Source organism: Rattus rattus, chromosome 11 (assembly GCF_011064425.1).
Source record: "Rattus rattus isolate New Zealand chromosome 11, Rrattus_CSIRO_v1, whole genome shotgun sequence".
Classification (NCBI taxonomy): Eukaryota; Metazoa; Chordata; class Mammalia; order Rodentia; family Muridae; genus Rattus; species Rattus rattus.
The window spans coordinates 72,556,970-72,580,802 of record NC_046164.1 but is presented as its reverse complement, the minus strand read 5'-3'; the positions used below and the strand labels follow the sequence as shown (position 1 = coordinate 72,580,802).

Below are 23,833 nucleotides of genomic sequence, written 5' to 3'. Positions count from 1 at the left end.
TCTGCACGTGTAAAAATAAAAACCAGCAAGCAGCAGAGGGAGAGCAAGGCCTTTGTCTGTGGTGTTGTGGGTTTCCCTTCAAAGCAGTGCCAGGAGACCCGAGTCCAGTCCTCCCACACAGGGAAGGTCTAGATTTGATTCTCAGAACACTTGAATCCCATCTCAGCCACTCACAGGCTGTGTGGGCTTCAAGAGAATTCCCAAATCTCTCTGAATAAACATCCTTATAGGAGCAGTGAAGGCTTGGGGAAAAAAAAGTGCTTTTACCCTTCCATTGCTCCTATGACTAGAAATGGCTGTGGGCTCACTTGTTAAAGACCTACTAAGTATTCATCTGGAGACTCCAGTATTGATCCCTGTTGGTCCCACCCCTGTCTACAAACAATACTATCTAATACCACATAGAAGTTGTCTTCGGGTACTATTTTTTTGACTGTTTACCGATTGACATAAAGCTCCTAAAATTGATACACTCAGTATGCAAAATACATACACGGATACTGTCTTCTTTTAGAAATATAAAATAAATAAGCAAGGCGTGAAAATAGGCATTTCCATTAAGTAAATGAAAATTTTTAAAAAGAAAGTTTTCCTTTCGTTTCATTTGGAGAAGGAAAATTATCATTTAAGACAATATTCAAGTTTATTAAAATGAGGGGGGAAATGTTATAAAATGTTTAGCTTCCATCTGTCTCAAGGTTTGTGTTGCTGCCAAATTTCACGTATAACTGCACTTTCAGGTCGGCCAACACCCGATGGATGGACGTCATCTGGACTCTAAGGCATCGATCTCTTTTTGCAAAGCTTTCTTTGCATCTTCTAACGTTTCCTGTGTTTCTTCTTGAGAGTGACTAATAAAAAACGTCTCTAATCTGGTACGGAATCATTAACTGTCGTTGACTGCCAGCATGACGTCATCACAAGAATGCTCGAAATTCCGGAGTTGTTGAGTTCTTCTTCACTTCTATTTCCTCCTTTAGCTCTGTGATTCGACTGGCATTCCGAGCAAATCTGTTTATTTTTTGTTGATCTTCCAAAGTAACGTTGACATCTTCTGCAGCCACCTTCTTCATGGTGGCCGCCATCTTGGACTCTTCCATTACTATTTAAACGTTTGATTACATTTAAAACAAGAAGAGATGCCAAATGGTGGTGGCTCATGCCTTTAATCCCAGCACTCAGGACGCAGAGGCAGGTGGATCTCTGAGTTTGAGGCCAGCGTAGTTTACAGAGCAAGTTCCAGGACAGCCAAGACTACACAGAGAAACCCTGTCTCAAAAAAAAATTAATTAACTAGTATTAACATTAATTGGTTAGCTAGTCAATTATTAATTAATACCAAATAAAAAGGAGATTGCTTTGGCTGCCCTGAGGTAGCTGGTGTTGCCAGCTTGCCAGGGAGTAGACAGCAAGCCTCCAGACACACCCGTAAGGGGTTATCTAGATTAAAGCTAGGCTCTGAGAAGGTCTGTGAGGGATTATCTTGATTATAACAGTTGATACAGTAAGACACGTCTAAGGCACAGGCAGGGCCGTTCCCAGGGCAGCAGATCCTGGACTGTGTAAAATGGAGAAAGCAAAGGGCACAGGCATGCACTGCTTTCTGCTTCCAAACTGGCTACAGTGTGACGAGCTACTACAGCTCTTGCCTCTTCCCCCTTAAGTGACTTTCGCCAGACTGTTTTATCACTGCAACAAAAGAGCAACTGTCCTTGTCAGTTGTTTGTCAACCTGATACAAACAAGTAGAACCATCTCGGAAGCGGAGCTCCATCCGATTAGCCAATCTGCAGGTAAGTCTGTGGGACATTTTCTTGGCTGACAGTTAATGTAGAAGGGCTCAGCTCACCATACGCGGGGCCACTCCTGGGCAGGTGGTCCTGGGTTCTATAAGAAACCAGGCTGAGCAAGCCATGGCAGTAAGCAGCTCCCTTCCATGGTCTCTGCTTCAGTTCCTGCCTCCAGGTTCCTCTCCTGTTTGAGCTCCTGCCTAGGCCCCTCTCAATGATGAATCAGTATGGGTAAGGCAGGCAAACCCTTTCCTTCCCCAAATGCTTCTGGTTATGTTGGTTTGTTTTTAGTTGTGTTCATTTTCACAGTAATAAAAAGTGAGCCCAGACGGTAACCAAGCCTCATTGCACTGGTCTCAGCAGCCCATAGTGGCAAGAACCAGTGCTACATAAAATCAACTGCCTCCCGGCTAGGAAGCACAAAGAAGAAATGAAGAATGGACCAGGGACTATAGTCCCCTTCAAGGGCACTTCCGCAATGGCCCAAACACCTCCCAATAGCCCCACTTATTATTTTTTTTTTTACTTTTTATTGCTTCTTAGTGAGATTCACATCAAGTACTCCAATCGCACTCATGCCCCCCCGTCCCCTCATTTCTGCCCTCTGCCCTTGCACCCTCCCCCCAAAAGAATACAAAAAAAATTAAATATAAAAATTTTAAAAATAAGTCCAAACAAAACAGTGACTATGCTGGGCATGGGGAGTAGCACGATTAGGAGGTGTGGCCCTGTTGGAGTGGGTGTGGCCCTGTGGGTGCGGGTGTTAAGACCCTCATCCTGCTGCCCAGAAGTCAGTATTCTGCTAGCAGCCTTCAGATGAAGATATAGAACTCTCAGCTCCTCCTACACCATGCCTGCCTGGATGCTGCCATGTTCCTGCCTTGATGATAAGGGGCTAAACCTCTGAACCTGTAAGCCAGCCTCAATTAAATGTTGTCCTTATAAGAGTTGCCTTGGTCATGGTGTCTCTTCACAGCAGTAAAACCCTAACACAGAAACAAACAAACCCATCTCACCATGGAAGCTGCAGTGTGTCACAGAGTATTCCATTTTTTTCAGACATCTTTTCTTGCAAATGTTCATTGCAATGATTCCTTGGTCTGGCTGGAGGCCTCTGGTTTCTGCTATACTATCAATACTGGATCCTCCCCAGGACTCCTCTGGGACATCCTGTTGTTGCCCCGTGTCATGGAGATCTTGCAGCTTTGGATCTGCAGGACCAGCTCCTTCACGCACTCCAGGAGTTCATAGATGGGGTAGATGTTGGGGTGAACCTGAGAACCCTGAGAACCCTGAATCTGGACCTGAGTCAAGGCTGAGTTGGTCAGTATTGCAGCTCTCCTGTGCCCACGTCACCAGGGCCAGCTCTACTATGCTGCCCAGGCAAGGGGTGGGGCTAGGTCCCTGGCTCTTAACCTGCTCAACATGCTGGGAAGAGACACCATGACCAAGGCAATTCTTATAAGGACAACATTTAATTGAGGCTGGCTTATAGGTGCGGGTGGATGGGGCATCGCTCCTGCACCCATGCCATTGCTTGACAGATGGGGGGTGGTAACCCCCACTACTTAAAGGTGGCCAGCACCTCCCAATTGTGCCATGGAACCAAGTCCTCATCACACAGGCCTTCAGAGAATGTGTGCCATCCAAACCCAAGTCCTGGGACATTCTCAGAGTAAAATGCAGCTCAGTGGTACTCTTTGCTCAACACATATGAGTTGGGTTCAATCTCTGGCCACCCTGCATACCCACCATGGAGAGACCTGGCCTAAACCCCAGCTCTGCCTTTTCCTAGTCTCTGACACTGGACAAGTGAGTTCATTGTCTCAGCCTCAGATCTCTCAGGTGTAGGAAGGAAGGAGGTATAACGTTATCTCCCATTTTTTACAGCCTCCCTCTTTAGTGCTGGGGAGGGAAACTAGCCCAAGGGAGTCCACATGCTAGACAAGCGTTTTACCAGCCCCACCTCTCATGGTCTCTGGGAGAGGTTAATGATACCCTATCAGTAGGGCCTCAGTGGTTGGACCATGACTGTGACTCCTTTAGTTTCAAAGACTTTGCTGTCTGGGGAGCCCAGGTACTTGGCACTGACAATCAGTGATGTTCCCCAATGCTCTCCCTTGTGGTTCATAGGCTGCCCTGGGTTTCCTGCAGTACTCATATCCAACAGTCATTGTACTGACCTCACATGACTGTGAGGCTTCAATGAGCAACCTCAGTTGCATAATAATAGTGGCTCACCTCCAGGGACTCACCTCCAGTGGCTCACCTCAGTGGCTCACCTCCAGGGACTCACCTCCAGGGACTCACCTCCAGTGGCTCACCTCAGTGGCTCACCTCAGTGGCTCACCTCCAGGGACTCACCTCCAGTGGCTCACCTCAGTAGTTCACCTCAGTGGCTCACCTCCAGGGACTCACCTCCAGGGACTCACCTCCAGTGGCTCACCTCAGTGGCTCACCTCCAGTGGCTCAGCTCACCTCTGGTGGATCTCCTACAGTGAATCTCCTACAGTGGATCTCTTACAGTGGTTCTTCTACACGGCTCACCTAAAGGACATTTCTTTTTTTTTTTCTCTGGTAAGAGAAGCTCAGGCAGGGCTGGGGGTGGTGGGGGTTGGTTCACATCCACAACCCTCATACTCTGCAGAAGGAATGAGAGTGTTGTATATGTGGTGCCTCGATTCTGTCATCTCAGTAATCCGGAGGCTGAGACAAAAGGATACCATGGGTTTGAGGCCAGCCTGGGATATGGTTCAAGGTCCTGTCTTAAAAGGAACTAGGATGGCCGTAATGGCTACACCGGGTTACTAACTTGTCGAACAGTCATTGGACTCTGCTCTCATCGTGTGCTTTATAACGTGTGACGTGTACCTCAAAGCATTTTCTATGAAAAGATGAAGTTGGTATAAAAAAACAGAAAAAATTAAAAAAATAAAATGAGATATTAATGAAAAGCCCTTCACATGGACCTGAACGTACAATGACAGAAATGCACAGGTTTCCCCACACACACTCCCACATTCTTTTTTTTTTTTTTTTTCGGAGCTGGGGACCGAACCCAGGGCCTTGCACTTGCTAGGCAAGTGCTCTACCGCTGAGCCAAATCCCCAACCCTACACTCCCACATTCTTGACACCTGATAATTATGTTTTTAAAGGCAGGGTTATCTGGGCTATCTAAAAAAAACCAAATCTCAAAAACTTTTAGGCTTTGGTGATGTAGGACAGAACTAGAGCTCTCGTCTAACAGAGGCAAAGACCCCAGTTCCATTCCTAGCAGCTCAGGACAAAATACAAACCATGGGAGAGTCACAGCAGCCTGTGGGGGTCAGAAGACAACTTTGTGGAGTTGGGTTTTTTGTTTTTTTTCCTCCTTGGCGCCCGGGTTCCAGGGTGGCCAAGCTGGAGGAGAAGCACCATCAACCACTGAGCCACCCCACCGCCCACACCCCACCCTCTTACAGTTATTAGATCAGTGGGTTTAGGGAATTGGCATTTACAGCAGCGAAGTGAATCCGTCTAAATTCGCAAGATTTAGGAAACGATCCGATCTCTTTGCTCTTATGATTGGGGAAACTGAGGCCCTAGGAGGGGCCGGAGCTCAATGGACCCCAGGCCTGAGGCTGAAGTCCAGGCCTAGCTGCAGCTCCCAGCTCCACCCCCACGCTGTGCTCTGAACAAATTGTTTCATGTCTGCAGGAAGGGGAGTTTATAAATTTGGCCACATTTTGGAACAACAGAGCCATAAATGGCCATGACTGAGGGAGTCTGGGACGTACCTGACCTTTGAGGCTGGGGAGTGGGGGGCAGGGAGAACTGCAGGCAAGGCTCCACCACAGCCCGATTCCACCAAGGGAAAGGAAAACCAGAGAAAGGAGCTGGGGGGGGCGGGGCTGTGTGGAGTCAAAAGCACAGAGGAACCAAGGAGAGTTCCAGAGCTCTCTCTGCTGCTTCTTAGAGCCTCCACGGTCCCCAAACCAACAGGGGAAGAAAACATAGGCAGCAGACATGGCTAAGCTCACAACCAATATATAAAGCCGTCTTCGAGTTACAATCAGACTCGTCCAAGAAATGCTTCGAATAGCTGCAATTTCCAGAAGCAACCAGGGCTAGCCTGGAGAGCGGTGGTCAGAAATGCAGAACTACAACAGGTTCCCAAGAATCACGACTCGCTGCTCTGAGCTGGGACAGCAAGCGCAGGCTGCCCAGCATGGCATCTAAGTCTTCCATCCACACAACCTTGAACAGCTCTACCTGGAGCTGTTGCGCATGTCCGTCCTTCCCTTCCTACAGACACGAGTGTCCTTCCTGAGCCCCACTCCAGAGCAGACCCTAAGTTCTACTCTGCAGTTCTCTTCCACGTTAATGCGCCCTAGACACACTTGTGTCTCTAGGAAGCTCCTGGGCGTCTGCCCACCCAGACTGCATCAACACTTCCTCTGAGATTCGCAACCCTGACTACCTGAACTTCGGCCCTGACACTCAGTTTATAGTTCACTGTTTACTGACATGCAGGGAAGCCTGGATTTTTCTGAGACAACTTGGTTTGGGTTTCAGTTGTGGTTTTCTTGTTGTTGGTCATGATGGTGCTAATGGTGGAAGGTTGTGTTTGTTTTGAGGTCGTTTTTTGTTTGTTTGTTTGGGTTTTGTTGTTGTTATTGTTTGCTTTGATGGTGTTTTCAAGACAGGTTCTAACTCTGAAACCCAGGCTAGCCTTAAGCTCTCTAAATAGTACAGGCTGGGCTCTAACTCCGAATTCTCCTGCCTCTGTCTCTCAAGTGTTAATATTACACGCATGCACTGCCTGCCTCTTGTTTAGAGACAGAGTCTCATCCTGTAGTTCAGACTAGCCTCAACCTGGTAATCCTCCTGCCTCAGCCCTCTGAGTGCTGGGTATATTACAGGCATATACCACCACCCCTGGTCTGAATGTAAATATTGAGCAAGTCAGCTGACAAACATATACTGAGAACCTATTATGTGTGGGCACACACACCAGATCTCTCCATATGTAAGGGCTATGAGCACTAAAGGAAAAAGATTACGTGGTACCATTCCATATGAAGTGGTCGTGTTAGCCCCTTGTAGGAGGTGGCATTTGAGCTGGGACCGGCCGCTTGCCAAGTCCAGAGAGGAGGGACTTGATTTGGATTTAAGAAGCTCTGTGGCCCAGAGACGAGAGGAGGAGCGTAATCTGAAGGCTTGGTAGAGAGTCCCAGGCCATCAGAACTGTATACCAAGGCTCTGTCTCAACAAAAGGAGGCATCTCCGTGGCAAGTGGCACGGCGGCTGCAGTACAGAGAACAATAACCAGAGCAGGTGACAGGATCAGGAAGAGCAGCCGGAGAGGTGAAGCCACCATGGGGGGCTTCCGCCGGAGCCAGACGTTAGACTCTGATTCTCTGCATCGTACCTGTATACACACACACACACACACACACACACACACACACACACACACACACACCACACACCACACACACACACACACACCACACACACACACCCTTCAGAGCCCCAGAGTTTGGCTAACACCCAAAGAATGTTTATTTATCTTCTTAAAAGATGTGTTTTCCCACTGACTCTTCAATCTTATGCTTCTAGCAGCTGGAATCCACCCAAGGGAGCAAGTTAGCTGGGACAAACGGCCTTCCGGCCCTTGTCATTGTCCTCTAGATCACAGCTCGTGGCTGCTGGAGGCTCATTTCCTGTGGCCTCAGCTGGGGCAGTCAGGCCGAGGTGTGGGGGCTAGATCTTCCCACGGATGCAGCTGGGTCAGCCCACTTCCCGGGAGGCCACTTCACTGGGGGGAGGGACGTGAGGGAGAAGCCATCCCTCTCACAGCTTAGGCCAGCAGTTGGCCCAGCAGGCTCGTTCCTCACTGCACTGAGAAGGCATGGTTTGCCTGGCAGAACAGCCACATAGCCCACCAAAAGCCTAGGCTGCGTGGTTTCAAAACTTACCGAGTTCAGGCCGCCTGAGCTGAGAATGAGACAAGGCTAGGCTGTAGCTGAGGGGGAAATGTCCTCCTCACATCAGATAAATGTGGTAGCCTGACCTCTAAGACAGAAGGCTCCAGGCATGAGGACCGAAAACCCATATATTTATGACATACACACACTTTCTGTTGTCTCTAGACTTGGCCCCTTCTGCTTCCAGTCTGGTTCCTCTCACTGATATTACTGATGGCTCCCCCAACTCCCAGGGCAAATTTATTACCTTCCCATCAGGATTCTGTGCACCAGACGACTCTTCTTTACTGACTCCTTGCAGACAGCTTTGAATCCTTCTCTCTGCTCCAGGGCCTTGGCCTACAACGTTCGCTCCCTGGGTCACAAAGGCAAAGTGCCCAAGGTTTCTGTGCTGCCCTGTTCATGCCAATGGTAACAGCAATGACAGTCTGCATGGTAGTCTGTGTGGTGGTGTCTTCTATCAGCGATCTGTCAGAGATGCTTCACCAGGCATAGCTTCGAGACTGCCGTAGAACCGGAAGAGCCAAGCCAGGGAGCACTACACACCCTTTCAAATTTCATTTCATTTTGACGTCTGCAATCAGTGGTGAGACCTTTCCTAACTGCAAGGGATGTTGGGAAGGGTCACCTAGATGCAGCCTTGGCAGGGAAAAAATATTCTTGCCTTACACTGCACATGACCTCTGTGCCCGAGTAGGAGGCATTTTCCCTGAGCCTGGAGCCTCCATTTCCTGTAAATGTAAAATGAATTAGTGGCCAGGCCCTTGGAGCCAGATGGCCTTTATCTCCCTGATAATCACCTCTACCTATCAGGAGCTGTCTGCCAAGAACTCACAGGATGACTTGACTGCCCCACAATCTAGAAGTGTTGGGATAAAGGATGAGGACCTCTACAGATGCTCTGGCCTCCTTGGCCACCTCATGTCTCTGATATCTCCCTAGGGAAGATGAGCACAGGGGCCGAAGCAATGGCCCTCTTATGCTTACTTTATCTCTGTTTGTTTTGGGAGTTTCTGTTCATTTGGTTTGGTTTGGTTTTGGTTTTGGTGGGTTTCTCCCTGTAGCCCTGACTGTTCTGGAACTCATTTTATAGACCAGGCTAGCCTGCAGCTCAGAGATCCCCCTGCCTCTGCCTCCTCAGCGCTGGGATTAAAAGCGTGTACCATCACACCCTGCTCGCTGTGCTTCTTACATGGAGCCCACTTCCTTATGAGGAACGCCTCTGGTTACCTCCAGGAGATGACTTGTCCCTGCAGACCCTTGAGTGCTAGGATTGCAGGGGTGAACCTCAGTACAGCTCGATCATCTCCCTCTCTGAGAGTGTGATATGAGGTATAGGCTGGTCTCCCAACTCGCAGTGTAATCAAAGATGACCTTGACTTTGTGGGTGTGTGCCTGCGTGTGCCACTGCACACTTGTGGAGGTCAGCGAGTACATAGAGACATCCCTGAGCACAATTAGGTGTGGGCTCTCTCCACTACGAGGGTTCCAGGAATCAAACTTGGGTCATCAGGCTTGGAGAGGGTCAGCGCCCTCTGCAGTTTATGTTTTAAGGTTTTATTTGTGTGGATATGAGTGTATTTGTGTGTGGGTATGTGCACGAGAGTGCAGGTGCCCATGGAGGCCAGAAGAGGGCATCAGATTCCCCAGAAGCTGGAGTTATTGTGGTCAAACCAAACTTGGGTCCTCTGGTATTGGGGGTTGGTCTGATTCTGCTAAGTATTCAAATGCAAAATACTGGCCCTCAAGATCTGGTTGCCCCCCTACACTTGCAGATCCTTGTGTACATCAAGTGATGCTATATAAACCTTGCTCCCCAATTTAAAACTACTGGTTGCAGGGCTGGGGAAATGGCTCAGAGGTTAAGAGCACTAACTGCTCTTCCAGAGGACTGGAGTTCAATTCCCCACACCCACATGGCAGCTTGCTACTGTCTGTAACTCCATGATCTGACACCATCACACAAGCATACAATCGACTAACAAGGCACATGTGGCTGGGAAGTAAGTTAAAATAGCTCTAAGACCTGCCCACTAGGCTTACAGCTTGTAAATAAAATACCTGGACTGTGTGTCCTCTATGGGACCGCTAGAATTCATAATTCCTTTTTCACTCTGGAGGAGCAGTACTCTTAATCACACTGAGCCGTCTCTCCAGTCCATTCCTAACTTTCTGAGACGCGGTTTCTCTCTTAGCCTAGACTGGCCAGCTAGTAAGACCCGGGGATTTGTCTGTCCGCCCAGCACTGGGGTTAGGTAGATACCACTGTTCTTGGCTTATTTTATGTGGGCGCTGGGGATCCAGACTCTGACTCTCACGATTTTGCCTCCTAAGTGTTGAGGTCATGGGCGTGACCTTGTGTGTGCTGCTGGGGACAGAACTTGAGTCTTGTGCATGCTAGACAAGCACTCCAGCGTGTGAGCTACATCTCTAGCCTCAGCCATCCCTAGACATTTCTGAACATCAGTGGCTGTTCAGAAACACCATAAGACATGTGTCTGTGGTGGACGCTCATGCCAAGGCTTCTGCCAACTCACCAGGGAGAAAGCTTCACACCCTTGGGAAAAGGCCCTGGAGGATGTATTTGCTCCTCCTGTCTTTCCCCCACACAGGAAATCCTGGACAGGTCCTGAGCGGGAGGAGCTCACAGCAGCCGTGCCTTGGGAACTACCTCCATGTGAAATGAGACATCCGGGCACTTTGAAGGAGCTGTGAAGCAATTCTCACTGCCTAGAGTCCGGGAAGGCTCAGTGTTCAGTTCCTGTCCCTTCCCATCCTCACCCCAGTTCATAGGCCTTGCTGAGCTGGCCTGTCTTAGGTTCCCTCCATTATCCCAGGTGGAGTAAATGTGCTTTGGGGGTAACCTCTGTTAAGTTTCAAATCCCAGACAGGCAGTTACAGTGGCTATTTACCATACCAAATCAGACCTGACGACAAGGTTCTCCCCGAATCCCTTAGTCCCTACCTGTTACAAGGTATGGCTTGCATACCCTGCCCACCGCTGAGCTCTCCCTGCCAGGGGCTGGGCTACCCCTCCCCCAGAGGCTCTTCTCTATGTAACCCAGACATTTTGGTTATGGACCCCTTTTGCTATCTTTGGCCCCTTGGCTGTTTTTCCCCTCTCTCTTTTCTCCCTTGCCCTCCCCGTCTCCTCCACATGACCCGGCTCAGTCTGGTCATGTTCACTCTGGACTCTCCAGGTGTGTCTGCCTCTGGCTGTGCTCTCCCACACATCTACAATAAACTTTCTCCTCCACCATACCCAGGAGCAGTCATGTCATGTCCTTTCCCTTTTATTTCTTGTTTTTTGTTTTTTGTTTTTTAATTTACCCTTGAATCCCCCACTCAACATCACATAGCAGACAATTTCACTTGTGAAAACTTTCAAGGGATTCAGGAAACCAGTCATCTAAGCACATCGGAAGCCAGTGCTCAAAGCTGTTGGTATCTGGGAACTGTTTTCTGCCTCCAGCTGTGACATCACCCGTTGCCATGGCAATGGCCATACATTCCCAGCATACCTTTGGTTCAGCTCCCACCTTCACCTGGGGGCAGTTACGTCACATTTCAAATAAAAGGCACACCCTTACTGTCTCCCCTCTCTCCCTTTCCCTCTCTTCCTCTCTTACCCCACCTTGTCTCCGCCATCCCAATAAACCTCCATGTTAGACCGTGTTGGCCTGGTGTGTTTTGTGCAGATGTGAGCCTCGATTTCCATCCCAACAGTAGCCAATTAAGAATCATCCTATGGTTCAAGACTCAGCACCACAGAATCTGACCGCTGAAAACAAGTGAACATTTCACTTTTCTCAAGCCTCTTTCAGGTCTGATAACCAGGGATGGCTTGGTATTTCTGGGTCCTACCATCTATTAGTTGATTTGGGCCCAGATATTAACTTAGAAATCTAACTGGGTAACAATACAGAGAGGCCAAGTGTCATTGAAAGACAAGTTCACTGTAGGCCTGGCATGGCATGCAGGGAGCAGAGAGAAGTGCTGGTACCAATTATGAAACAAAAAGAGCCCCAGGAGGTGTAGGCCCCAGGATGCTTAGGCCTCAGGAGGTGTAGGCCCCAACCCTGTTGAGGGACTGTTGGGAAGGCTGTGCAGGGTAAATAGTTTAGGACTAATCCAACTGGATCATTTCTCAGTGGGTTTGGGGCATGAGAGCCTTCCTAGTTGTTGGGACTAATGGAGGGCAGAATGTAATAAACTGTAAAAGAGATGGGGAAAGGTGGGCATGGCATCACAGGCCTGCAGTCTGGTGTTCCGATGGCAGAGACAGAAGCTACATGGATTTGAGACTGGTGGCTCATGCTTATAATTCCAACAGCGGAGAGTCTGAGGCAGGAGGATTGCTGTGAGTTCAAAGATACTCTGAGCTAACAGATCGAGAAACTGTCTCAAAAGGAGGAGGAGGAAGAAGAAAGAAAGGGAGGAGGAAAGAAGGAAGGGTAGGTGAGTACTCTCATCCATAAGGATTGGTTTATTACCAGCCTGAGCAACTCAGCAACACTCTTAAAAATTAAGTTTAAAAAAAGAAGTATAATTAGAAGACTGATGTACTCAAATCCAGCACATGGCCATACATTTAAGACTAGCCTGGTGGGGGCTGGGGATTTAGCTCAGTGGTAGAGCGCTTACCTAGGAAGCGCAAGGCCCTGGGTTGGTCCCCAGCCCGAAAAAAAAAAAAAAAAAAAAAAAAAAAAGACTAGCCTGGGCTACATAGCACATTCCAGGCAAGCCTGGGCTATGTAGTATGGCTATATCTCAAGAAAGAAAAAGGAAGAGACAGACTGAAAGAAGGGAGGGAGGAAAAGAAGAGAGGGAATGAGATAGAGGGGGGAAGGAGGGAGGGAAGAAGACAGAGAGGAAGGAGGAAGCAGCAGTAGAAACAAATGACAGATGGCCAGCTCATGGTAAAGCCAGAATGTTGGTCCATGACACAGTCACCCAAAAGCCACTTCTGTGGTGGCCCAACTCTTAAGCTAGGCAAGTCAGGGCTGGTTGTTTGTGGGTGGTTCCTTCCCCTGTGGGCCTCATTCAGTATCCTTACACCATGGCGGATGGCAACCAGCTCCCCTAGTGTGAGTAAGAGAGTGAGATGCAGGCAGTGTGGTGTGGGCCACCGTCAGAAGTCACTCTGTGAAGTGAGTCAGAGAACAGCCTACATCCAAGCGAAGGATGACTCTCTGTCGTGTCTGAAAGGAAGATGTCAACGAACTTTAAAACCATTAGATCCTCCCTGATGACAGGGAGTATGGAAGGCCAAGGAGACAGAATTGTAGCTAAGCCTCTCGTGAGTCAACACCTGGGGCACAGCAGCCAGTCAGAAAGGAGGAGGAAGGCTGACCGGGAGGTGGGCGAGAATGTCCCTCACTGGCAGTGACCAACAGGAAAGAGAACTGATTGCCAGACAAGTGTTCACCTGATTTCCACCAGATTTATGATCCATGCTTGTGTAGCTGAAGCCACATTTAACTCTGCATTTTTGAAATGCAGAACTTTTATTATTTTTAGATACATGTACATATGTGACTGGGTGAGGGTATGTGCACTTGAGTACAGGTGACCTCAGAGACCAGGGACACCAGATCTCTTGGATCCAGGGTTACAGGCAGCTGTGAGCTCCTGACATGGGTGCTGGGAATCAAACTCAAGTCTTCTGCAAGAGCAGTACTTGCTCTCACCCACTGAGCCATCTCTCCAGTCCCTTAATTCTTATCTTTATTAGCTAAGTCCACCACCCCTGAGTGGAATATTGTCCTTCAGTGGTCATGACTGGGTTTCTTAGGAAAGGGACAAAAAAAAAGTCCTGGAGAGATCGAGAGAGGAACAGTCTCAAAGTCTGAAGTGAGTCTAGGGTCAGATAAGAAAAGGTGATATCATGGTTAGGTCAACTGAGATTTTTTTTTTTTTTTGGTCCCATTCACTTTTCTTTGCTACCACATCCACTCAAGATCCATCAGTGCCAGCCCTGATAAAATGACCATCTGGTCTACCTCCATTCACTGCCGCTGTTATTGCCCAATGGTAGAGTGTATGTCTAGGAGTCTCTAGGTTCCATCCCAGTACTGCAAATATATACATAATTAAAAACAAACAGACAAACAAGGCTAGAGATGTAGCTGAGTAGGTAGAGTGCTTTCCCTGCACACTTGAAGCCCTGGGTTTGATTCCCAGGTACATAGAGCAGACGTGATATCACACACCCATAATCCCTTACTCAATAGGCCCAAAGATGAGCACTTGGTTGATCAGAAGTGCTAGGTTATCCTCAGCTACATAAGGTATTTAAAGCCAGCCTGAGTGACATGAAACCTTACCAAAAAAAAGAAGCTTTTTCCTTAATCTATTTATCCTGCTTAAAAAGAAATTAATAATTTCTTTTTAAAAAGAATTAAAAAGAAATAATAATTACATGGCCAAGATATTGTAAACAGAAACATCTCTCTTCAATACTCTGAAAAATAACTTCTACAGCCAGAGTGGGGGCTGTGTATACCCTGGAGGGTCCTTCTCTTCTCTGAGCCTCCCATTCCTCACCAGCTAAGCAAAGGTTTATCTAAGCTGTGGACAAGAGCACTTTTACTTGAGCTACGTGTTTTTCTCCCAAAAGGGGAAAAAACAGAGGGAATATAAAGGCCTGGGTGATCCCCCTCATCCCGTCTCCAAGCCAAACCCAGATGGAAATGTCCAGTGTGACACAGATTTAATATAAACAGTGGTGCATTAATACTTACAAATACCCCAAAAGGAGTCCTAGATGGGTTATTTTTAGCCTTTAAAACACACACACACTTGAGCACACACTCCACATCACCCTCACTGGCTAAGTTTCTCCAAAGTTTTTATAGGAAGACAGAATTCCTGGTAACAGTGCTAATTGAACAGCTTCAACTTGAGGCCGAGGGAGGATGGTAAGAGGCTCCTGGCTGGGCATGATGTCACCACAGTCCTGTTTCTCATGACCCAACAATGTGAGTGTTTGCATTGCGCGTTGGAGCCAGTGATGCAAGCACACTGGTAAACAGGCCCCAGACAGGCAGGCCTTGTTGCTAGCCCTGGGCTGCAGAAGTCTGGCCAGGGCACCGCTTCAATTTAACTCTTTCCTGGACAAACTCACTGATGAGCCATGGAGGTTTGGCTACAGAACCTCCTCTCCCCAGGGCCTCCCTGCCTGTCTTCCAGACTCAGGTCTTAGTGCTGACAGGCTTTGAATGAGGACTCACCCAGCCCTGTCTCTTACCCACCCACATCTGCTCACCCTGAAGGCCTTGACTATGTGACAACCCCACTCCCCGCACTGAGTCTCAGCTTCTCATGGTCACAAAGGAAGAGGGAGCCAGGTCCTTAACCTTTCTTTACAAACCCACCATCCTGAACGAGAAGGCAGGCAGAGGCTTCCTCACTCACACTCACACTCAAGGGGTACCCATCTGAAGCAAAGGCCTGGCCTCCTAAGGGTCTTACTCTCAGAGCACGGTGGCACTCGTGTGGCCCCAGCTACTAAGGAGGCTGAGGCAAGAAGAACCTAAGGGTTTAAAATTAGCTGGGTAGCATAGTGAGATCCAGTCTCACAAACAAACCAACAACAACAACAAGGGCAACAATAATAATAGTCACTTCTAGTTACAGAATTCTGCCTCAGAGCCCACCAGGTCACTTTTTATTTTGTTTCCTGTAATCATCATTATTACATTTCATTGTATATGCATGCACACGTGAGTACACAGGCCATGGTGCATGTGTATCAGTTGTGCAGTTGTCAGAGAACAACTTTCAGGAGTCCGTTGTCCTTCCTAATCCCAGCCTGTGGGTCCTGGAAATCAAACTCAGGCCATCAGGACAACCCTTGGCCACGGTCACCTTACTGGTCGTTTCATTGATATTGAGACAGGCTCTTGCTGTACGTCCCAAACTGGACTCAAATTCCCAATTACTGGGATTGTAGGCCTGAACAATTTGGCCTGCACCTCCTCCTCCATCACTTTCTAAAACCCAAAAGAGCTTTTTGAACTTTGAAATCCCTCCAGCCCCAAGAATGTTGATCAGGGCTGCTAGACCCCAGACTTCTGCCTCAGGAACCAGATAACCCTTACAAGTGGCCGCCTCCCGCCAGCATGTCAGCCCACCAAAGATGGAGGGCTGTTTTTCCTCTGTGTTCCCTCCCAGCAGCCAGTCCCACCAACGATCCTCACACCCTGTAAAGGCTGTGGTGCCGGAGACGATGGGAAACTGAGGCCTGAGCCTCTAGACTGGCTTCCCCTGGATCTTTTCCAACACGTGGAGCTCTGACTTCCCCAAAAAAGGTAGCCGTTCGCATTTCTCTGCAGAGTTCTCTGCTGGCTGCTCACAGGCAGCTTCGTGACCCCCCTCCGACATTCCAAAGCGGCCTCCTCCCAGCTGGCTGGTTTTTTGGGCATTGATGAGTTTTCTTTGGCTGAGGGCTCAGCTGATATAAAAAGGGGGCCCTGTGCATTAACGCTGGGGGTAGGAAAGAGATGGCCCATGGGAAAGCAAAAATGGAGGCTGTCAGATGAATCTGATCACTGCCTAGGACCTCCAGACCCATTTTTATGTGTTTGTAGATTGGCGGCGGGGGTGGGGGTGGGGGTGGGGATTGTTGTTGCTGACACAGCATTTCCTGTAGCTCAGGCTGACCTCTCACAGATAACCTTGAACTCGACTCCTGATCCTTTTGCTTCTGCTTCCCAGAGGCTAGGTTGACCGCTGTGTGCCACTGTAGCCAGCAATTTTTTTTCTAAATTGGTGTTAGGGATTGAACTGCTTTCCTTGCTCACGCCCGGAAAGCTCTCTGTCACTGATAGGCACTCAGCCCTTCCTTTCAAACCATTCTAGGACTGTAAACGTGTCCATCAAGCCCTGCCTTAATCTTAACACTGGAGGATTATCAAGACCCATGTGGTATGCCAGGAGGTCACTGTGGTCTGACATACCCTAGATGAGTGTGTAACTTCCTAACCCTCTCATAGAGACCCCAGCACCAAGGTCTGAGTGAACACAGACTCAGCCTACGCAGCAGCACTAGGTTACGGAAAATCGTCCTGATGAGGATGGTTGGTACACAGGTATGCTAAAGTAGTGTTGTTGCCTGGCACTATGCTCTGTGTGGGACGATTCTCTAGAGCTGATGAGAACGTATGCACTTGGTAGGATAAACACCTCGTTGTCAGGCACCCACTGGGTTTCACAAGTTCTGCATCACGGCACCCTCTGACATGACTTTAGGAGACGCTAGCATTAGCCTCACTTTCCACAGGAACTAAAGCCCAGAGGGCAAAATGGCTCCTTAGCGGCTACACAGGTAATTAGCGGAAGTGGGATCTGTCAGCTCTAAGCACTTCATGCTACACCTCCGGAGGCACTAAGTCAGAGCGCATGCCCAGGTCCTTAAAGCCCAATCGGGCTGCCGCCTACTCTAGCATATGACCTTGAGTTTGTACTGAGGTGTATTCTCTCCCATGTGAACCATGGAACGGTCTTCCAGACTTGCCGCCACCACAGGGACACTAAGGACCTGGGAAAGTACAGGCCTTGAATTAAGACAGACACCCTCAAACCCTGGACTCGCGGAAGCAGGGAAAGGATGGAGCCGCATCCCAGAGTAGCTGGAGAACGGGAGGCAGGGAAGGGCTAGAAAGGCTGTTAGTAAAGGGGACAACCTCCAAGCCAAATGCTGAGTCCCCGCTCCAGCCTGTACCCTCCCCTCAACATGATGCCCCTCCCACTGGTACCTAAGAAATCCCACCAAGCTGTAAGACCAGGAGTAATGGCCACACCTTTAGTCCTAGTCTTTGGGAGGCAGAGGCAGGTGGATGGATATGAGTTCCAGGCCAGCCTGGTCTACAGGGTAGACCCCAGGCCAGCCAAGGCTATATAAAAATGGATAATCCCCTAATCCCTCTCATCCAACCACCTCCCCAAAGCCCAGCCCCCCACCATCCCCTCAGTATGGACGGTATTTTAACACACACATTTATGAGAAGGTGAGGTAGAACTTACCATTGTTCCTAGCACTCAGACAGTGAAGAAAGAAGGATCTGGAGTTTAAAGCCAGCCTCAATCACACAGCAAGTTCAAGGCCAGTCTGGGCTACAGGAGACTCTGTTTCAAAACCCAAAATAGGATCACCAAGATGGTTCGTGGGATAAAGGTGCTTAAGGCACTTGAAAAGCTTGACAACCCGAGTCCCATCAGTGCAAGCCACACAGTGGGAGAAGAGAAGTGCTTTTGCAAGTGATCTTCCACTCTCTCTCTCTCTCTCTCCCTCCTTCCCTCTCTCTCTCTAGCTCTCTCTCTCTCTCTCTCTCTCTCTCTCTCTCTCTCTCTCTCTCTCTCACACACACACACACACACACACACGAGTGCAAATATAGTAAAACCTTAAGAAAACGAAAGGTAAATAATTTAGTTTGGGAGGAGCACACTGGGACTGTTGTTGTATGTGTGGATGTTGGTGGAACCAACACCAGGCCTTCGATATCAGAGGTTTCTAATCTATACGAATACGTGAAGTTCTTAGCATAAGTGGGTAGTCACGGAGTCAGGGGTAGGGGATGAGGGGCTAAGCGAATGAGCGGATGGGTGTATAAATGAAAGATATGTGTACATGAGTGTAAATGAAGGAGAGGGAAGGAGGAAGGGAGGGGCGGAATGACTTCCTCCTGATCACAAGATCATGGAAGCTCATGCAGGGCACTGGAGGGGGAATAGGAAAGGCTTAGGGAAAGACTCTCCAAGCAACTGGCATCCCTAGGAGAGGCTTGGAGTTGAGAATTACTTCAACAGGGATGAAAGACCCTGGTCTGGTGTTCATTTTAGCAACTCGTGGAGAAATATCCTGAGGAAAGGTTATCTGAATGGAGTCAGTCTCTCTTCTCTCTCTCTCTCTCTCTCTCTCTCTCTCTCTCTCTCTCTCTCTAAGTTTTCTGGAAAACAGCCAAGAGGGTGAGTAGTGATTAGGGACCCACAGCCCAGGGAGCAGGCAGAAGCAGGCCCAGCCTGGGGATCTGGCCTTGAAGAAACAGGACTGGCCATATTTGGTTTCCAAGGAATTAAGAGCTACTCTCCGGCTCTGTTGCCCACGCACAGGGATAAGGCCACCCACGGTTGCTGAGTCAGTGAGGCAGCTAGGCCAGAGAGAGAGGCCACACAGTGCTTCCGCCTTGGACCCTAATGTCAGAGAGACGTGGGTTCGGGGCTGAGGGTGTAACTCAGTGCACTTGTCCAGCATTACCACAGCACCAAACAGTTAAAAAAGGATGTGGTTCAACCCTACCCAGTCGCAGATGACTGACTGTATGACCCTGGGCTACGGCATCGCTTCTTCAAAAACTTATCTAACCAAAATAAAATAACACAAGAAAAGCATGTGCTGTTAGTGACATCGGTGTACACCAGACTATGTTATGAACCTACCTGTATTGTCTTGTACAATTCTCACCGAGCAAGGGAGTGCATTTATTTGTTTATTGAGACAGGGCCTCTTGCTGGCCTGGAACCCACTATGTAGAGCAGGTTAGACTCAAACTCACAGATATCTACCCACCTTTGGCTCCTGAGTGCTGAGATTAAAGGTGTGTGTGCCTGTACACTGGGACCTTTCTTTTCCTTAAACTCAAGGACTCCTGTACCTATATCCCCTTTCATAGCTGAGAATGACTTTGAACTTCCGATCTTCCTGCTTTCATCTCATAAGTGCTAGCATTGTGGTGCTAGAGATAGAATCCAGGGTCTTGTGTGTGGTAGGAAAGGACTCTACCAACTGACCACATCCCCAGTTCGACTGTCTGGCTTTCTCTGTTTTAGACAAGGTCTCATATAGCCCAGGCTGGCCTCACTAAGTAGCCAAAGATGCCCTTGAACATCAGACTCTCCTTTCTTCACTTCTCAAATACTGGGAGTTCAGGCAACTATCACCCCATCCCACTGAAGTATCATTATTGTCCCTATTGTCCCCATGAAACAAAACATGAGACCTATGCCTCTCATCAATGTCACAGTAATTTTAACTCCAATTAACCCCAAGCTCTTGTTTATGAAGTGCACTCTAACTGAATGACTGAAGAGTGTCTCTCTTTCTCTCTCTCTCTCTCTCTCTCTCTCTCTCTCTCTCTCTCTCTGTCTGTGTGTGTGTGTGTGTGTGTGTGTGTGTGTAATTTTTATACATCCTTCAGTGCCCATTCTGAAATAATCAAAGAGATCCTGCATGACCACAGCAGTCCATAGAACAGATTTCCAGATGACAAAATTAAGGAATTAAGGAACAATGATGTGGAGAAGAGACAGGACTGGGAAATCTTGCAGCTTCCACATTTTTCCACCATCAAGCCCCCTCCCCTTTGCACAGTCTTACTATGTAGCCCTGGCTGGCCTTAAACTAGCTATGTAGATGCTGGCCTCAAACCCACAGATCCACCTACCAGCCTTTGTGTCCCAAGAACCTGTATTAAAAGTGTGAAAGCATGCACCACTGTGACCCACCATTCTCTTTCCTTCCTTCCTTCCTTCCTTCCTTCCTTCCTTCCTTCCTTCCTTCCTTTCTTTTTTTTTTCAAGACAGAGTTTCTCTATGTAGCCCTATGGGACTCTCTTTGTAGACCAGGCTGGCCTTGAACTTAAAGACTCACCTGCCTCTGCCTCCTAAGAGCTTGGGTTAGAAGTGTGAACCACCAAGCCTGCCATTCTCATTTCTAAAGCTTCATGCTGCGCCTTCAAGCATCCTGGACAGTTTTTGTGAGTAATACTACTTGGCACATGTTATACAAACTTCCTGTTTCCATACTGTTGCCAAAGCCCTTTATAGCTCTTCGGGACAGTCTTGAGCCAAATGTAGGGTAGCAGGATGTGTCAATGCATGTCTGTAGCACTCAGGAAGTTGAGGCAGGAGGATCTGGGGCTCCACAGCAGCCTGGGCTACACATTGAGATCCTGACTCAGAAACAAATACCTCTAATTCGTGGTGGCACATGCCTTTGTCGAAGATCTTGGAGGAAAGACAGGAGAATCAAGAGGTCAAAGCCAAGGGCTGGAGAGCTGGCTCGGTAAGTAGGAACACTGGCTGCTCTTCCAGAGGACCCAGGTTCAATTCCCAGCACCCACAAGGCAGCTCACAACTGTCTGTAATTCCGATTCCAGAGGATCTGACATCTTCACAAACATGCAGGTAGAACATCAATGTACATAAAATAAACAAATCAAATAAATAGACAAATGTGACTGGGAAGGTGCCTCAGTGGGTGAATCACTCTCTCTCTCTCTCTCTCTCTCTCTCTCTCTCTCTCACACACACACACACACACACACACACACACACACACACACCCCTCTCTCTCTCTCTCTCTCTCTCACACACACACACACACACACTCTCTCTCTCTTTCTCTCTCTCTCTCTCTCTCTCTCTCTCTCTCTCTCTCTCTCACACACACACACACACACACACACACACACACAGGACTAAGAAGTCATCCTTCTTTTTCAGATAGGGAAACTGTGCTTGAATTAAGTTGCTTGAGAACTTAAGAATCAACCAAAGGGGGTTGGGAATTTAGCTCAGCAGTAGAGCACTTGCCTAGCAAGCGCAAGGCCCTGGGTTCGGTCCCCAGCTAAGAACCAAAAAAAAAAAAATCAACCAAAGAAGAAACCAGTGGTGGACCACGGGGCTCTTTTCCCACCACAGGAACTGGTCCTGAGAGGGAGATGCTTCACTTCTCCTCTCACCCCTACACAGATGACCAAGATAGAGGAAGATGTTGACCTGAAATCTACTTGAAAGGTCAGAGGGCTGGGATGTGCAGCTCTTGGATAGAGTGCTAGCCCTTGACTAGCATGCACAGGCCTTAGCTTCTGTCCCCAGCAATGGAAAAGAAAAAAAAGTGGAAATCAGAAGGGCCAGTGAGGAGGGCATCTTTCTTTTGGACATTTTTCAAATAAGTGAATTAGGTCCACTTTGAAAACTAATAAAAGATTTGGGTAAATGAACAAGCTGGAACCACTCTGAACCAGATCCTCCCCGTATGACAGTCAGGAGGCCAGAGCTGCTCTCTAAGCCCATTAGCTCATCTCGCTCATCTCCTGGTCACACCTACCCACCAGGCACTGTGCCCCAAAGGAGCCTTTACCCAGCAGTGCCTCCGACTCTAGGACGTCCCCTCCTAGAAAGCTTCCACCTCAAATGGGACAGACACCAAGGGAAAGGGAAAAAATAAATGACTACTTTTACGATTACCACCATCTCATAAAACACACTAGCAGAAAAACCACCGTGCGGGAAATTCACCACATGGTCTCTGTTCTGTCACTGGGCAGAGCCAGGAAGAATATGCTCTAAGATGGGGCATCTGGCAATCCTCCAGAGAGGGGGAGAAATAGATGCTTGTATTCTCTGTCTTTGGGTTGAGAGCCACAGAAAATTCTTCTGGCTACCTTAAGTTTTAAAAAGCAAAAGTCACTGGAAGGAAGTTTTAGTGGAGTGTTCGTTGGAGTCTGGTGCTGTGTTGCAGACACAGGCATCAATCACTCCCTCTGGCAAGGAAAGAAAACGTCAGGAATATGTAAAACAGCCAAGCATGTGGCCCTATTCCTGTAATCCCGGCACCTGGGAGGTGGAGGCAGTAGGAGCTTAAGTTCAAGGCCAGCCAGGGCTCCATAAGATCCTGTTTCCAAAATGATAATTATGGTGATAATTAATTAAAAATAAAATGTTTTTTTAAAAGAAGAAATGGAAGGGCCAGGCTGTACATAACTATATGTTCAGTGTTTACCTAGCATGAGTAAAGTTCTGGGTTTAATCCCCAGTACCAGGGAAACCAAGGAAGTAATGAAACCAGGCATCTCTCTCTCTCTCTTCTCTCTCTCTCTCTCTCTCTCTCTCTCTCTCTCTCTCACACACACACACACACACACACACACACACACACACACACACACACACCTCTCTACCCCCCACTGTCTCTCAACTTCCTTTGTTAGTGGTCATATTCCTCTATCTATGGATAGGCTATATTTCCCGTTTGGAAGGGAACTCCAGTGCCAAACGTCTTCTATATTTCATATCTCATGGCTTCAGCAACCAGAGAGCTCACCAACCAAGAGTTTCTCAATTCCAGCATGGGAGAGAAAACAAAATCGGAAGATATGACCCGGCCCAGCCGAGTCACAAATCTACCTTTGACCCGACCACCTATGAAGCTTATCCCAACAGACAGCCTGCGAGAGAGCTTGCCGAAGAAAGTTGCCAATGTCAAGCTTGATGGCAGGTCTTCAGTCTCTAGGATCCATGCGGTGGAAAGAGAGAACATGCACACGCGTGCGAAGTACATAAATAAAGAAGTAAAATAAATAAATGTAATAAAAATGTTTCGAGAAGACGGTCGCGGTCAGAAGGGTCAGATAATGGAAGAAGCAGAGATAGATAAGTCGGGGTCTGCTGTGGAGCTAATCCGTGCTGTGATGGGCATGCAGGAGAGGGTGGGTTCGAGGAGGAAGCCTGCACGTCTGCAGAAGTCTGGGCAGCTTTCTGTGAGTGAAAGTATTTGAGCCAGGCTTTGAAACTGAGATCGATCGATGGTCTTAGAGACCTCCCCAGTAGGTGGGAAAGCATTGGCTGAAGAGCTATATATTATTGTTTTACCTCATCAAGATCTGTGCAGGTTTTTTTAAACTGAAGTAGAATTTATACATAAGCAATGGTAGACGCGGTAGCTCAGACCTGTCTTCAGAGCACTCTGGAGGGTGGGGCAGAAGGATTGCCTTGAGTTTGAAGTCAGCCAGGGTTGCATAATCAGTCCTAGGCAGCCTGAGTAATAGAGTAAGACTCTCTCAAGAACAATAACACCAACAACAGAGACACAAAAGTTCATTTTGGTTGGGCGAGGTAAAGCGCACTTGGAATTTTATCTCAGGAGGAGAAAGAAGGAAGAGGATCCTTAGTTCCAGGCCAGCCTGTGCTACATAAGGTCCTTGTCTATGGGACTGGAGAGGCTCTTTCAGAAGGACTCATAGTACACAGACCCAGCAGTCCAAACAGCCTGCAGCTCCAGCTCGGGG

At 48.3% G+C, this 23,833-nt stretch overlaps 1 pseudogene; it reads right to left on the bottom strand.

The window, feature by feature from the left end:
* Positions 1-677: 677 nt before the first annotated feature.
* On the bottom strand, positions 678-1,085 carry LOC116912918 (annotated as a pseudogene).
* Positions 1,086-23,833: the final 22,748 nt, after the last annotated feature.